Source organism: Salvelinus alpinus, chromosome 2, assembly GCF_045679555.1.
Source record: "Salvelinus alpinus chromosome 2, SLU_Salpinus.1, whole genome shotgun sequence".
In the NCBI taxonomy this organism is placed as follows: Eukaryota; Metazoa; Chordata; class Actinopteri; order Salmoniformes; family Salmonidae; genus Salvelinus; species Salvelinus alpinus.
The window spans coordinates 55756444-55769911 of record NC_092087.1 but is presented as its reverse complement, the minus strand read 5'-3'; the positions used below and the strand labels follow the sequence as shown (position 1 = coordinate 55769911).

General features: G+C 43.7%; 1 pseudogene; it reads left to right on the top strand.

The window, feature by feature from the left end:
- Positions 1 to 13468, top strand: part of LOC139565199 (3'-5' exoribonuclease HELZ2-like) — a 44256-nt pseudogene that overhangs the window by 8986 nt on the left and 21802 nt on the right.

Sequence of the window (13468 nt, the reverse complement as noted above, 5' to 3'; positions counted from 1 at the left end):
TACTTTACTTAAAGTCAACATTTTATATGATTGTAATACAGCGTAAGACATTGTCCTCCTGTGCAATGATCGCTTAGATATTCTACTTACTACTGTACATACAGTATTATCCAACTTGGTTAACTATAACATTTTAATTATCCTCAAGCAACAAACTAACTATGACTTCATTTTACAGATTTCAGAACAAGTTGATGACGTGAGTGTCACTTTTGATGAGGATTTGCGTGTGGAGTGTGTGGAGACTGATGCCAAATTAAAGTGGAACTTCCAGATCAAAACAGAGGTAACAGCTAGCTATAAGTAGTGTACGCTATGTTGCTAAATAACACATTGGTTTACTTTCCCTGTAAGCAGTGTCATAACACTGCTGTGACGATCTGAAGGATCAGGTTACAGTGGGTCCGCTCTACAGCGTGCTCTCTCTCTCAGAGGGGGGAGCAAGGAAGTCTGCTGTTATGACAGTCATAAAATACGCTGCCTCTATGCTCTGTAGTGTTCGAGATTGGAATGTAAATTGTGGAACACAGAGAGACAAAATTGGACAATCAAAAGTTTGAATAATTAAACAATATTTCTATTTTTGAGAATGTGGGAATGGTCCATGGGTATTTAAAGAACAATCCTGTCAAAGTTGTTTCATTTGGGGCGGCAGGTAGCCTAGTGGTTAGAGCGTTGGGCCAGTAACCAAAAGGTTGCTAGATTGAATCCCCAGGCTGACAAGGTCATCTGTCATTCTGCCCCTGAACAAGGCAGTTAACCCACTGTTCCTAGGCTGTCATTGTAAATAAGAATTTCTTCTTAACGGACTTGCCTAGTTAAATACAAAATGGGGTGACCTTATGAAAGACAGGAGACCCACATTACTGTATCTCTGGTTGTGTACTGTCACGCTCGTCGTTATGAATAGACCAAGGCGCAGCGTGAGTAGAGTTCCACATATTTTTAATAAACAGAAAATCAGCAAAACAAAACAAACAAGCACAAAAAACGAAACGTGACGCTACTGTTGTGCACTCAGGCAACTAAATGTAGACAAGATCCCACAAACACAAATGAGGAAATGGCTACCTAAATATGATCCCCAATCAGAGACAACGATAAACAGCTGCCTCTGATTGGGAACCATATCAGGCCACCATAGACATACAAATTCACCTAGATGACCCACCCAAGTCACTATCACGCCCCAACCAACACAGAGAATAAACAGCTTACTATGGTCAGGGCGTGACATGTACACCTTCAAATTATGGGGTTTACTGATGATTGTGTAAAATATATGATTACATGTGAAATTATTTGTGAAAAGATACAGAATAAGAAGTGAAGAAGAGCAAATCCTAGACGTAGAATTACTAGTCTGCAGTTGGAAATTACGTAAATCTAGTATGAGAATACCGACAACTGCGGAGGCATCTATTCTATGCAATGACCATCTGTACGCCTGATGTATCCACTATCCACTATACAGAGCCACTGAGAATGTGACAACTACGAAAGACATTGTGACTTCTGGGGAAGTTAACCAGAGACTCTCTGATGAACTGACTCTCCAGGAGACGGACCGGCGATTCCAACAGAGAAGACAACAACGGCATACGGGCGTAAACATATACATTGCAATTATTTTAGAATGAGGGCCGTTCATGTGCAAAGGATTAGCATTTCAATTAATATAATTAGCAACTGTGTGTAATGAATCTATTTGGTCTTTCCCGCTTTTTATCCGTCCTCACCCCTTTCCATTGTTTACCAAGCCGTCATACCGGTTTAGCCCACTAGGGACTTATCAATGCATTGTGTTAGTAACCAATAATTATATTGTTGATGTATTTCTGTAATTTGTTTAGTTATTTAGTAAGTAAATAATTAAGATAATTTGTATATCGCTGGATCTTCTCCAGCTCCTGGTTGGCCCGCTTTGTTTGCCCATTCAACTGTAGGTGGAATCCTGAGGAGAGACTCACTGGGAGCAGAAGGCTTTCCAATATCTTGCAATGAACTGAGGCCCACGATTCGAGACAATGTCCTGGGGAAGTTTGTGTGGTCAAAAGACATGGGTAATCATGAGGTCTCCATCGCTGAGGGCAACTTGGGTAAGGCAATGAAATGGGCTGCCTTGGAGAACCGATCAATGACCAGCAGGATAGTGGTAAGCCCTTGGGATGTTGGTAACCCTGTGATAAAGTCTACAGACAGTGTCCGATTAACCCCTGGATGCCCAGTTAACCCCTGGATGCCCAGTTAATAATTAATTAACGGGCTGATCGCGGAATGTAAAGTCTGTTAGTTGGTCCCCTGCCGGGGTCAGGTTCTCCGGTCTGGGCTTGTTGGACCGTGGTCTCAATACTCCATATCACAGGAGCCACAATGCTGGAGCTGGGGATGGTGGGCTCTGAGTCCCTCTCCTTGTTAAAGACATCGTGTTGGCGGGACAGGGCGTTTGATTTCTGATTCTTGGATCCTGGGCTATAGGTTAGTGTGAAATCGAACCTGTTTAAAAACAGAGCCCACCTAGCCTGGTGAGCTTTCAAACTTTTGGCTTCTTGAATGGAGACCAAGTTCTTATGGTCCATCCAGATCACGAAAGGATGAGGTACCCCCTCCAACCAGTGTCTCCACCCATCAAGGGCCCACTTAACTGCCAAGAGCTCCTGGTTACCTACACTGTAGTTGCGTTCATCTGGCAAGAACTACTTGGAGAGAAAGGCGCATGGGTGCCGTTTCTTGTCCTCCTTATTCTGCTGTGAAAGGACCGCCCCTGCTCTGGTGTCCAAGGCGTTCATCTCTACCACAAAGGGACAAGTAGGATCAGGATGAACAAGGATGGGTCCAGAGATGAAACGTCCCTTGAACTCCGTGAATGCCCTGTCTGCCTCGGGAGTCCAGCAAAAACAGGTCTGGGACTTGCGGGTTAGGAACGTGAAAGGCGCTACCACTGCACCAAAGTTGCGTATAAAACACCTGTAAAAATAGGCAAACCTGAGGAACCGCTGGATCTGCTTGAGTGAGGTGGGGCCAGTCGGCAACCGCCTCAACCTTTATGGGGTCCATTTGGATGCCTGCGGTAGAGATAATGTGACCCAGGAAGGAAACTTTTGATACGTGGAACTCACACTTCTCTCTCTTGACATATAGTTGGCTCTGCAGGGGGTGTCTCAGGACTTGGCAGACGTGCAGAATGTGTTCCGGAATGGTTTTGGAGAAGATCAGGATGTCGTCGAGGTTAACAAAGATAAACCGATTCAACATATATTTGTGATCTGGGGATGTAGAGGGGAGAATGAAACCTGCCTCCAGCAACTCCCGGATGTAATAGTCCATGCCTGCTGCTTCAGGGGCCGAGAGGGAGTACAGACGGCCCCGGCGAGGTGTGGAGCTGGGTAGGAGTTCTATGGCACAGCCATATGGACGATGGGGTGGCGGCTTGCCTCTCCGAGGTCAAAGTATTCGGGAGGGAGAGCGGAAAAGTCTTGGTATTCAGTGGATGCAGGAGGACACGGCAAGGCTCTTGGTAGGGGTCTTAGACATTAAGTCTGGCAGTCCTTACACCAGTCTAGTAGGTGTCCTGTGGACCAGGAGAATAGTGGGTTATGTAGCACTAGTCAGGGGTACACTAGGATAAGGGGGTTCTCGGGAGCAGCGATCAAGTCTCTGAGTAGTTCACCTCAACCTGCAGTAGAATGGGCTTGGTCTGATATTCCACCTGACCGGAGCCAATTCCACCTGACCAGAGCCACCTAACCGGAGCCAATCTGCAGAGGGATGGGACAATTCACGCAGGGGATTTGTAATTCTTTGGCGAAGTCCTGATCAATTCAATTATATGCGGCCACGGAGTCCACAAAGGCTTGAATCTGGTGCTGACAGTTGTCCCAGTGGAGGGTTACGGGTAGTGACAGACAGTGACTGGGTAGCCGGGAGGTAACTGCACAGCTCGTCTGGGTCTCCCCTTGTCCTGGCGAGCCCTGGCATTTCCGTCAGTTCTGGGCATGTAGCACGGAGATGGCCGAGACCTCCGCAGTCCCAGATTTATGGGCTCCTCAATGCTGGGTTCGGGGGGCTTGGGGTGCTCAGGAAACCGGGATACTGGGATGGTGTCAACAACAAAAAACGTTCTCGAAGGCGGTTGTCCATCCTAATTGCCAGCGTTATCAGGGACTCAAGGTCCTCACCCAGTTCCAGAGAGGCCAGTTCATCCTTGATGGAGTTAGAGAAACCCTGGTGGAAAGCGGTTTTGTCTCATTCGGATTCGCATTTATCGTCAAAGGATTGAGCGTTACACCGAGGCCTGTACTCTGGAGCGGTATCGATTTGGAGGTGGAGGGACCGTCATGGTCTGGGGCAGTGTGTCACAGCATCATCGGACTGAGCTTGTTGTCATTGCAGGCAATCTCAACGCTGTGCGTTACATGGAATACATCCTCTTCCTTCATGTGGTACCCCCCATGTGGTACCCTCATCCTGACATGACCCTCCAGCATGACAATGCCACCAGCCATACTGATCGTTCTGTGCGTGATTTCCTGCAAGACAGGAATGTCAGTGTTCTGCCATGGCCAGCAAAGAGCCAAGATCTCAATCCCATTGAGCACGTCTGGGACCTGTTGGATCGGAGGGTGAGGGCTATGACTATTCCCCCCAGAAATGTCTGGGAACTTGCAGGTGCCTTGGTGGAAGAGTGGGGTAACATCTCACAGCAAGAACTGGCAAATCTGGTGCAGTCCATGAGGAGGAGATGCACTGCAGTACTTAATGCAGCTGGTGGCCACACCAGATACTGATTGTTACTTTTGATTTTGACCTTCTCCCCCCTTTGTTCAGGGACACATTATTCAATTATGTTCGTCACATGTCTGTGGAACTTGTTCAGTTTATGCCTCAGTTGTTGAATCTTGTTATGTTCATACAAATAATTACACGTTTAGTTTGCTGAAAATAAACGCAGTTGACAGTGAGAGGACGTTTATTTTTTTGCTGAGTTTACAAATAGGCCTACAAATAGGCCTAACCTTCTGGTAGATGGAATTTGCTAAACAAATGGCCAGTGGAGTGATGCAAATAATACTGATATTATACCTATGCCTACCTGGAAGAATAATATCATGATTATTTGCATCGCTCCACTGGCCATTTGTTTAGCAAATTCCGTCTCATGTGCAACAAACACCGCTAGCCAAACAACTGTACTAGGTGCCTGTGCACATCAATTAAAGGGTAACTACCCTAAAAAAAATCCACATTTCTTAGATTTTTCCTAGACCTCAAAAGTGGTCTCCTGATGCGGTTTAAGCATTCTTATGGACTTCGAACATCCAATTTTGTTGTTTTTCTATCACAAAAGTGTGACTTTAGGAGCATATTGGAAAATTGGAAAAATCTGAAACCTGTGCATATCTGAGTTGACAGACTCATTTATCTGTTTCAACAGTAGGCCTATTATTAGCCTACTTTCACAGTAAAGCTTGACCTGACTGTGAAAGACCAATATGGGATTTATCATTTTAGGTCATTAAGAGTGTATGTCCCGGTTTCTCACATATTTATTTTCACACAGGGCGCCTTTCCTTCGGTGGGACGGGCCGTTTGGTAAATTTTGGGCAAAATTTGAGTATTTCCACTTCTCCAGGCACTAGTACACCACTCCATGTGGTTGGTTGAGTGAGAAAGACACAGAGGAGAAACAATCAGTAACAAAAGCACATACCCTTCAAAATAGCCTTTTCAGTTAGGTGTCAGCCAGAGTAGTGATTGGTTACACTGCCTACTATACCAATTTCTCTGTATAATATAAACCATCACTTTCAGAGATCCCGCTCTGGAACTTTGACACGTAGAGTATTATATGTTTAAAGGTACAATATGTAAGAATCTTTCATTCAACTCATCGGTCCTTGTCACGGGTGGGCTAATGCAGCATAAAGACCACATCGGGTTCCACTCCTATCAGATAAAAACAAGAAGAAGCTGAAAAACATTGCCCGGTCCAACGAATCCCGGTTCCTGTTGCGTCAAACAGAGTCATGATTTGTCGCAAGCAGCAAGAGTCCAGGGCCCCATCCTAACTGGTGCCAATGGTACAGGCGGGTGGCGTAGTGGTGTGGGGAATGTTTTCCTTGGCACATGTTAGGTCCCTTGATACCAATTGAGCAATGTTTCCATGCCCCAAAGAATTCAGGATGTTCTGCACGCTCCTTCAAAACTTGAGACATCTGTGGCATTGTGTTGTGTGCCACAACTGCACATTTTAGAGTGGCCTTTTATTGTCCCCAGCACAAGGTGCACCTGTGTAATGATCATGCTGTTTAATCAGCTTCTTGATATGCCACACCTGTTAGGTGGATAGATTATCTTGGCAAAGGACAAATGTTCACTAACAGGGATGTTTTTTGTGTGTATGAAAGATTTCTGGGATCTTGGTCACCTGGGGGCGGCCCGTCAGGAAGTCCAGGATCCAGTTGCAGAGGGAGGTGTATAGTCACAGGGTCTATGTGATGAGCTTTGTGGGTACTATGGTGTTGAACACTGAACTGTAGTCAATGAACAGCATTCTCACATAGGTGTTCCTTTTGTCCAGGTGGGAAATGGCAGTGAGAACACAGATACAGCTCAAGATCAAATTCCATTGTAGAAATACGTTTGTCACTGCTATCAATTCTGCTTCATGAGAGTCCTAACATTTACCTCTGTGACCATCTGATGGCAGAGTCAGGATTTGGTGTAGGCAGCATGAGTCCATGGCCCCATCCTGCCTGGTGTCAATGGTACAGGCTGGTAATGCTGGTCTAATGGCGGGGGAATGTTTCCTGGCCCCTTGATACCAATTGAGCAATGTTTCCATGCCCCGAAGAAGTCAAGCTGTTATGGAGGCAAAAGGGGGTTTGACTCGGTACTAGATGGGTGTACCTAATAAACTGCAACAATCTTTCCTCAACAGGACCATTCTAGGGATTAAATGTTGTGAAATCCCCAAAATCATGGTATTTCTTTGTCCTGGTTTCATGAGGAATGCCTCAAATACACTGTTAACACACTGCTTGCTCATGTTTGTGAATACACTCTGCTCTTACAGTTTCTTCCCAATGTGTGGTTCTTCTCAATCTGTGTACTGTTGCAAGTCTAAGCTTCAAGGCCAGTTGTTACCCACAACTGTTTCCACTTTTTTAGTCCTTTGTTGCTATCTGCTTGGTCTCCTAGAAACAGAGTAGGCCTATATTCCCTCCACTAAACTTTGAAGGTCCCACCTCTGATTTGAAGGTGACTCATTCTTCTATCTGTTTTATCAAATGGCTGAAGTGATAATGCTATTTTTATTTATAAAGCACATTTCTTGCACGAAACAAAAAATGTATTGTATTTCCCCAAGCAAGGGTTATTTATATTTATTTACATTTATGTTAGGTAGTGCTCCACCACTGTTAAAATGGAACTGACAGCCTTTTAGTAACACAACATTGTGTTACATTGTGTTTTAGTAACACGACAAGCGAGCACTTAGATATGGTCATTTTCACAGATTGTTTGGGAATGACGTAGAATGAGGCATTTGTGAAAATTCTATAACAATAGAGAGTGGGAAAGCAGACGTGCATTTGTCAATTAAGAGACACTGCAGTGAATAAAACCGAATTAAAACATCTGTCTCATTCAGGACCTGAGTCTACGCAGAATGGTGCGCCATAGCCAATCAGAGCTACAGTAGAGCTTTATGCAAATAAGCCATATGGGCCTTCCATCATTGACTTTGAAGTGGACTGTTTTTATTTTTTATTTTACCCTTATTTAACTAGGCAAGTCAGTTAAGAACAAATTATTATCTTCAATGACAGCCTAGGAACAATGGGTTAACTGCCTTGTTCAGGGGCAGAACGACAGATTTTTACCTTGTCAGCTCGGTGATTCAATCTTGCAACCTTTCGTTTACTAGTCCAACGCTCTAACCACTAGGCTACCTGCCCAGGTGTTTACAGGTAGTAGCAACAGCGAAACTTTAGATCATTAGAACGAATTTGCCAAACACCACAAAAGGCACCTGAATGGATTTCTGCAAATATGTAAATAGCACAGGAGTCCTCTTACATTTGGGATCTTTTATCAAACAACCATGAAAGGTAGGCTCTCTCTCCCTCATTTATGCACATCAACAACAACAACAAGATCAACAACTAATGCTAGCCAGAGCAAGATGAGTTAAAATCTCTCAAACTTTTTCAGCTGGTTGGCCATCAGAATTACACTGATAAATGATGGGGAATAGTAGCCTGATCATCCTTCTGCAGCTTGCCTGCCATCCTTTCTGCATGCTTGTCCCAAACCACGTTTTGATCACTGAATGGGAATTTGCCTGCCCGCCCATTTGATCGATGCCAAATAGATTTGATTGACAACTAAGGGTGTGTTTGTAAATTACCTTCAGTGTGCCAGAGTGTGCACTGGGTCATTCGTAAATTCAGAGCATTGCCAGATTGTCGGTTCGTAAATTCAGAGTGTTTCACTCTCAAAGCATACACTGCACTATTGACACTAGATGCTCTGGCTGAGGAGTAGGGTTGTTCCGAGTGTTCCTCACAACGGCAGTCAAGCACCCAAGCGAACTGGCTAAAGTTGTCTGGCTTTCTAGCTACTTCCAGACACACATTAGAAAACACCTCACTCTGACCATTTTAATAGCCCTAGCAGAGCTGGTTAGGCTGTTACATGTTATCGAGAACATTAGTGACTAACTGTGCTGCTGGGAAAAATGTTCAAACTTTTTTTGTCAACGTTCACTGACACCGGTCATATTCAGCGGGTGTTGCACATTCGTAAATTCATCCGTTATTCTGTGATCTGGGACACTCAGACAAGAGTGCTCTGAAATCGGAGTAGATAGCATGTCTTTTGTGTTCGTAAATTCACTCTGGCTAACTGGATAACAGTCATTCAAGTTCAGCATAGCTAGCTAGCTAGCAAAGCGATTAACATTTATTTATAGCTAACCAAATGACACATCTCTAGCTGTAGCCCCTGAAAAACGATGAGGGGAAAAAGTCGCACTCACCCACTCCTCCAATCCTCCCAGCAGCTAGCTAGCTAACTAATGTTAGACACCGTGTTTTTAGCTTGGTAAATAAAAAGCGACATAAATAGATACGCTAGCCTATTAGCCACATTTTTCCTGACTTGTGATCATTGCCCTTGCAAGTTTGATTGGATTGACATTCCCAGCCTTTTGTCTGTTTTTGTCCAAAATATTGAGTCATTGAAACTGAAAAAGTGCATCCCGAATGGGTGGAGCAGCAAACAATGTACCAGGCCAGCTGTGATTTACAACCTGACAGCAAACATTTTTGGAATACAAAAGAAAAATATTGGTGAATTATATTAATCATGCATTGAACTGCATCCATCTATTCTGCCAACAATACCTTATTGTAGGTCATTGAATTTTGAGTCAAATAGAACCTATTTGTAAGACCTCTTATGAAGTTGGTTTTGTAGCATTAACTGGGAATTGATATGATTGTCTTTTATCATATCTGCAAAGTAGTTAAAACGCTGTCGTTCCACTTTAAGCGATCTACTGTAATGTTGCGTCATGCCTCTAATAATAATGAGGTCCCACTGGGCACAGACGTCAATGAAAAATCAGAGATTTCATTGACATTACATGGAAACAACGTTGATTCAACCAGTGTGTGCCCAGTGGGGTGGCTCCAGCTCAGTTTACATTTTGCTGTTTGTGATGTCTCCACTTTCATTGTTTATTTAATGTCATTGGTCACGTGTGCATTTTGCCTGTGTCTTCACAGAGACTACTTGCACATGTAGCATTACTGAAACAGGAACCTGGAGCCTCTTTCTCCCTGGATGAAAACAGTCCTGAGCCCTGCACTTACTCTACTGGTGAACAGTTATGTAACTCAGACATGACCTATGACATCACTGTGTCCTTCAAATCCAACAACCCGGGTCTTTATGAACAGTGGTTGGTGTTTGACTTCGACATGAGGCCAGTCCTCCTACAGAAACTCAAAGTTAAAGTCAGACAGCAGCCATCCCCTAACCTCGAGGAGCCACCTGAGGATTTTGGGCGCCCATCCCAGAATCTGGAACACTGGCATCGGGGGAACAGGGTCATCGTCCCATGCATGGACAAGACAGAAGAACAGGAAGAACTTCTGAAGGAGTACAAGGCCCCTCAGATTAGCTTGCAGTATAAACCACTTGATGACAGCAACACGGCCATGAATCCCCAGAACTACAAAAAGATAATGCACAGCTTCCTGTACACAGAGGAGCAGGCAGAAGATCAGGTAGTTTCAAGGTAATAACATCAGTCACTTTTTCATGGCTTTGTTTCCTTACTAATCATCTCCAATACTATTATAAATACACATAAAAAACAACCTCTAAAGTCCGGTTCACATCTAACAGCAGAGACAAGGCTAGATGGTTTAATGCAGTTTTCAAACAAAGTTTGCTTGATCTGAAGCTCCAGTTAGTAAGCCTAAGGTGCTCAGATTTCTCTCAAGCAGGGTTTCCGTTAGGAACATGTGGTGCTGGACATTTGCCCGCCAACATTTTAATTGACCAGACATTTGAGAAATTTACCAGACCCATGCATTGGGTGCGTAACCTGATTAGGGTGTCCACCCACGGTGCTCAGAATGACAGAAATCACATTTAGAATATGTTCATTTATATTAACAGAACATGCAAGTCGAGGATAGAACGATGTGCGGCTCTTCTTACCGAATTCTGATGTGCACATTTACTTTTTCTCAGCCAACAAGATGAGTAACGCACAGCAAAATCACTAGCCTGTGTCAATCTACTATAGTAGAAACGTTTAGGCTACCTATTCTTTTGGTCAGCTTGTCAAGAAAGAAATGGACTATTCCAAACAGACTTGGACTGTCCCACAAATTCATACAACCAATAGGCCTAGGCTACAAAAAAACAACAACTTTAAAACCAATGAGTGATGCAACAGATCAGAACATTTAGCTTAAAAGGTTGATAAACGATTATTTCTTCACATTATAAGCGCAGCAATGCACTCAAGGCAGCAGGCTAAGTGCGAATGTTCGCACCATAATGCAATTATGGGGAAAATAGTTGTCAGAAGGGCTCTGCACACAATCTGTTAGAAATGTTGACAGACTAAATCTAATAGGCTACTTTGAAGTAAGGTGATACATGCCTCATAATATGTACATTGAACAAAAATATAAACAAAATGCAACAATTTCAAAGATTTTACTGAGTTACAGTTCATATAGGGAAATAAGTCGATTGAAATAAATGAATTAAGCCCCAATCTATGGATTTCACATGATTGGGAATACAGATGTGCATCTGTTGCTCACAGATACCTTAAAAAAAAGTAGGGGTGTGGATCAGAAAACCAGTCAGTATCTGGTGTGACCGACCACCATTTATTTAACCAGGTAAGTTAACTGAGAACACATTGTAATTTACAGAAACGACCTGGGGAATAGCTACAAGGGGATGAATGAGCCAATTGTAAGCTGGGGATGATTAGGTGACCGTATGAGGGCATGATTGAGAATTTAGCCAGGACACCAGGGTGTTCACACCCCTACGATAAGTGCCATGGGATCTTCAGTGACCACAGATAGTCAGGGAACCCATTTAACGTCCCAGCCGAAAGACAGCACCCTACACAGAGCAACGTCCCCAGTCATTTCCCTGGGGTATTGGGATATTATTTTGGGGGGAACAGAGGAAAGGGTGCCTCCTACTGGCCCTCCAACACCACTTCCAACAGCATCGGAGTATGCAGGCCATAAAATAACTGGGACATTTTCAGCTACCAGGAACTGTGTACAGATCCTTGCAACATGGGTTCCTGCATTATCATGCTGAAACATGATGTGATAGCGGCAGATGAATGGCATGACAATGGGCCTCAGGATCTCAAATTACCATCGATAAAATGCAATTGTGTTCATTGTCCGTAGTTTATGCCTGACAATACCATACCAATACCCCACCGCCACCATTCGGCACTCTGTTTACAATGTTGACATCAGCAAACCGATCTGCCCGGTACAGTTGAAACCGGGATTCATCCATGAAGAGCACACTTCTGCAACATGCCAGTGGCCATCAAAGATGAGCATTTCCCCACTGAAGTTGGTTACGACACTGAACTGCAGTCAGGTCAAGACCCTGGTGAGGACAACCAGCACGCCAATGAGCTTCCGGAGATGGTTTCTGACAGTTTTAACATTCAATTCTCTGGCAGCCGCTCTGGTGGACATTCCTGCAGTCAGCATACCAATTGCATATCCCTTAAAACTTGAGAAATCTGTTGCATTGTATTGTGTAACAAAACGGCACATTTTAGAGTATTGTCCACAGCACAAGGTGCACCTGTGTAATGATCATGCTGTTTAATCAGCTTCTTGATGCCACACCCGTCAGGTGGATGGATTATCTTGGCAAAAGAGACATGCTCACTAACAGGAGCATTAAACAAATTTGTGCACAACATTTGAGAGAAATAAGTGCATATGGAACATTTCTAGGATCTTTCATGGGATCAGCTCTTTACATGTTGCGTTTATATTTTTGTTCAATATATTACAACGTTCAGGATCCAAACAATAAAGTAGGATATATGTTTTCAAAATGCATACTGCCTCCAGCTCATTGCAAACTAGTATGTGACGTGCTGATGAAGCATGCCTTCCATTGTCGTTTGATGCCGCATTCAAAACAACTGGGAATTCGTAAATCTCGACTTCCGACTTCAGTGCATTTAAGGCAACTGGGGAAAAAACTATCTCCGACTGGGAAAAATCTATTTGAACGGTCTTCCAACTCGGGAATTCTGGCCTCTTTCTAGTGCTCCGACCTGAAGATCACTGACGTTATGATTTGACCTCGTATTTTTCCGAGTTCCCAGTGTCAAGCACCATACAAAGCTGCAGTAGCAGCTCTTGCACTATCTGGCAGATTTTCCACTCAAAGGCTCTGCATCTGTATGCAGTGCGCGTTTGATAAGTAAGATCCAAAATGAACATAGGCTACTGTACACACATGGCAAATACATTTTTCCATGTAATTATGCTACTTAACCTATAGACCGATAAGCATGACCAGTCAAATGTATTTCCATCGACTGGTATTTCCATCACTGAATAGGCTAAAAAGCATGACTTCGCAATGTCATTTTGTATTCTCCTTCTCCTAATTTTATTTATCGGCTTTTACATTTAAAAAAAATCTAATTCTGGTTATTACCAGCTAACGGAAACCCTGCTCTCAACTCAGAGTATGCCTTGTCTCTGGTGAGCAAGTGACTACTTGTGTTACATGATACTCGCTTGCTACAAAAAGTACCACATTTGTTTCAAAGTTTTATCATGTCATTGTACAGTGTCAATGTTACTGTGGAAACGGTCTCAACCACGCATCTTGTCTTTTTGATCTGTCTAGTTTTATCTCGTCTCTC